This window comes from Populus euphratica, unplaced genomic scaffold (genome assembly GCF_000495115.2).
Source record: "Populus euphratica unplaced genomic scaffold, PopEup_1.0 scaffold2765.1, whole genome shotgun sequence".
NCBI lineage: Eukaryota > Viridiplantae > Streptophyta > Magnoliopsida > Malpighiales > Salicaceae > Populus > Populus euphratica.
The window spans coordinates 2,566-7,018 of record NW_011502591.1 but is presented as its reverse complement, the minus strand read 5'-3'; the positions used below and the strand labels follow the sequence as shown (position 1 = coordinate 7,018).

Genomic DNA, 4,453 nt, shown 5'->3' with positions numbered 1-4,453 from the left:
AAGCTTGATTAATACAAACCAGTAGCTCCGTGGAGTAGGCAAGTTGCCGAACTACGTAAATTGATGTGTGTTTGAATGCTTGAATGGCCTAACACGATACTAGAAGATCAGTTCACGTGGGGTGAAGTTGCTGCAGTGCTTAAGACCCTCTTTCCGATATTCAGCTCTGAGCAGGCAATCTGTCAATATATCCTCCGCATCATAAACCAGTTCTCGCAGCATGCTTAAGGTTGTCTTGACAGTTTCCTCCTTTCTTTTGAGCTTGTAAGCATCAGCAAGAAAGGATTTCATCGGATCAAGCTGCGTCTTCATATCATTGAACTCACTTTGAAATTCAAGCACATATTCTCCTGGCTTCTTGAGAACTTGAACCAACTGCTCTGCAAGAGCCTCAATCATAGCCTCTGCCATCTTTTCAACCTGCAATGCCATTGTTCGCTTGTGGCATGCTGGATTTTTTCACGACACTAACGTTATATAAATGTTTGGTGCTGGACCGATACATCAAAGCAAAGGCGTCAAACTGAAAGAAAGCAGGAGAATACCTAGAAGGCGACTGAAAAAAGGTTTAACATCAAAGACTTCCAACTTATCCATATGCTCTCCAACTTGACCGATACTGCTATCCGTAACAAATATTACAAGTTCTGGTTTCTGGAAGACACTAAACGAAAAGGAATCAGATTTTACTGCAATAACAATCAACAATTAATAATAAAAACAACGAAGCATGCAAAACCAATAATAAAAGAATAACATACCGTTGCTTCAGAAACTTGACGGATTTCTTCAAAAAGTGCAGCTTCCTGTTTATGTTGTCCACTCGTATCAACAATTATAAGATCACAAGTTTCCTTCTTAAATCTTTCCACACCTTCCACAACAATTTTCACAGGATCTGATTCCATATAACTGTATCAACAACAAGAAGTAAATACCGATACAGTTGATTACGCCTGCTTGGAGGATAAATGTTGTACGGAATCGAACTCTATTATAATTGTGTTCAATTAATCATATCATAGCCTAGGTAATGAATGAAGGGGGATGTTCTTAACTTGAACTCTTAGCATAAGCATGTGTTAGTGTCCGACAATGATTAACATTTATAGAACTCCTCTCTTCTATTGAGGCCCTGTATTGTAAGGTCTCTTTTTCTCGGAACCTCTTCTTCGAGCATCACACCTTCCATCATTTTAAATGAAAACCTCTTTTCTTTATCATCGATATTTTTATGAATTAAACTAGTTTGAATTCGGTTTGTTTGCTTAAAATTCCTAATGGTACTAATTTATTTTTCATATCTACCACTATTAATGATTTATTTGGTCTCCTTGCCAATAATATTTTCATAGTGAGTACTATTCAATAATAGAATAAAGAATTTGTTGACTTATTATGAACCTCAGATTATGAGCTTTTGGTGTCAAGAGCATCTTACCATATAAGCTTGACCATCATCATCCTCATACTCACCCTCACCATCAGGTTCACAACACTCCTCCAGGTACAATTTTGCACCTTCTCCAAACTATTTGTCCTCACATTCATAAGTCTTCTCTAAAGATATATATCGGATTTATGCCACTCTTAATGACATCCATAATACTTTATAAGATCTGGTTTAGTATAAGAATTATGTCTCTTCTTGTTGTCCCTATCATGGATTGCTCAGGGTCGATTTCTATCATAACTAGAGCTTCTAATAGCTTGCTTATATTGATTGTTTATCTGTTGTAGCTTACCCTTTTTAGCAATGTAAATCGAGGCTCTAAAATTGAGCCCTTTTTTGATAAATAAATCTTGTATTGGTTTTATCTTTCATCAACATTTATATCTGTAACACCATATTTTGTGCATCAGTAACATTCAACAACATCTAAAGCATAATTCTATCTCTTATGGCAGGTTTTAGCTCCTCTACATACCAATCAACTTGTTGTCCATCAGTTTTATTTAGATTGTTTTACTTAGCTAAACATAAAAAATTTGTTGTTTATTCAATCACAATTCAAAAATATTAAGAGCACTATAAAACTGATGGAATAGAAGTTGACCATAATTATAGAGGAAGATCTACCTCACAACAATTGTTTCATCGGCTCCCAAGCCTCAACAGGTCTCTTATCCTCCTGCCCTCTAACTTCCAATAACCTATCTCACCAAACTATAATTTTCTCCATTCTCAAATATAAAATTCTCATATACTCATAAAAATGATCACATGCAGCTAACCAATCAAAAAGCTAATCTTGACCTAGTGGTGGAAGGAGCTTGTTTTCTTCCACTGCACCTGGGTTCGAGTCTTTATGTGCACGTCTGTCATCCTTGTGGTGCCTTACATGCCTACGGGGTTTGCAGGGTATTCAGTAGGCCGTGGGATTAGTCGTGATACGCACAAGCTAGCCCGGACACCCACGTAAATAAATAAAAAAAAAGAAGAAAGAAGCTAATCCACTCTTAAATCACCACTAAAAAAAGAATTATCAACCTTTATACAATAGTCTTTATTAAACTTGTTATTTTCAGCAACCCTAACTTCAACTTCTTTATCAAAAGAATACTTATAGTCATATTGACAATGAGGATTTGCTTGAACTAATTCAATGACAAATTGGTTATGTTGGGCAGGGTATAATTCTTCGGATCCTCTTTTTTTGTTCTATATTTTTATTTAATAAAAAAAAAATTAGAACAAATATAGAAAAACAATTGGAAAATTTAAAATAAGGTTATGAAGGGCATGTATTTCATTAGAACCTTTTTTTTATTTTACTAAAAACAATTTACTCTAAATTGTGTTTACCATAATATTTATCTTTAGATAAATATTGATATTTTTTACATAAATGTATTGAAAAATATAAAAATAGTACATGTTTTGTGTGTTACCATGACAAACCTTTTAGCAATAGCATCAATTTTGGCTCTACCTGTCATGTCAATCTAGATATCCCTAACCCAACTTTTTACATGGCTCGAGTTTTAAATGAAACCAAATAAAAGTTAACCTGATATGATTTAGTCAACATGACATGTCCAAATAAGATTTATATATAATCTAATTTGATTTCAAGAAAAAAAAAACATTTTCAAGACATAGTTCATTTTAACTTTTTCTTTGTATATATTAAAACAATAATATTTTAAATGGACTTGAATCAACTTAAATTACACACTATGACTTGGATTTGGATTATAGATCTGGTTGGGTTTGATAATTTTTTAATCTATTTTTATGTAACACCAATAAAAATTGATATACTTAGAAAAGCCACCAAATTTATTTTTTTTAAATCATTGTGAAGACAATACAAAACAAGTATTTGTTAATGTTATAAAACAATGTTATAAATTAATTCAAAACCAAACAATAAATTGAATGGTATCTAGTCAAATAATATCTAGAAATAATTTTGCTTTGTTTATTTTAATGAATTGCAATTAAATAAAAAAAAAGTGAGATATTTGAGTCTGGATGGTCATTACACGTGATCCATTTAAAAAAAAAAAAAAGTTAGGCATGAGGATCTATAAGGTTAAGCTTGCACACATGGTCCATGAGAAAAAAGATTAAGTGTGGTGGCCTGCAAGGCTAGACTTACATGCATGACTAAACATAAACAACACATTGTCTATTGATTTAGCTTTATCCACCTTGGTTGGTAGAATATTAACTTGTCAAAAAAAATCTTATTTTCAATCATTTTTCAAGTTGAAAACACCTAAAAATCAATTCACAAATCTCAATAAACCTATACATATCCCAAGACATCTTTTAATTAATTTTTCCTATGATAATAAGGATAAAAAAATATAAATGAATTTATTCTCATCAAATGAAATCTATTAATACTAAGATTGGTCTTTTAGATTATTGAAATATGAACAATAAATAACTTTCTCTTTTCTCAATTATTATTTGGTGACTTTCTCTCTCTTTCCTCTAACTTAAAAATTGAGATGTGAACAAAATTAAATTTTAAACCTAAATATGAAAGTTTTTAATTAGAAGATTTCAAAATGAAATTTGCAAAACTCCAAAAAAAAAATATTATTTAAAAAATATCCTATGACCAATATTAAAAGAAAAACTCATTTTTTTATTTAACCACAAATGTTGAACTCTTCTTTTTTATTTTTTCTCAAGCAATAATTTGAATTTTGTTTTAATAAAATCAAGCATTAAATCAGAACTTTGACTTTTTGAACATTAAAATAACCTCATAAAAAATATATCTAAAGAAATTATCATGTCTAATTTTCAGCCTACACAATATTTCTCAATAAGAATGCCACACCAATTAGCTTTCTTTTAATTTAATGCGAGGCAAACAAATATAAGATGTGGGGACTTTCATAGAAATAAAATCATATTAGTAGATGGGTTTTATTTTTTTCTGTTTTTGATGGGCACGTCATCATTATAGAAGAGGTACCACCACAAAAATTA

The 4,453-nt window shown here is 31.3% G+C and overlaps 1 pseudogene; it reads right to left on the bottom strand.

Moving 5' to 3' along the window:
- Positions 1–411, bottom strand: part of LOC105119317 (disease resistance RPP13-like protein 4) — a 10,458-nt pseudogene extending 10,047 nt beyond the window's left edge.
- Positions 412–4,453: the final 4,042 nt, after the last annotated feature.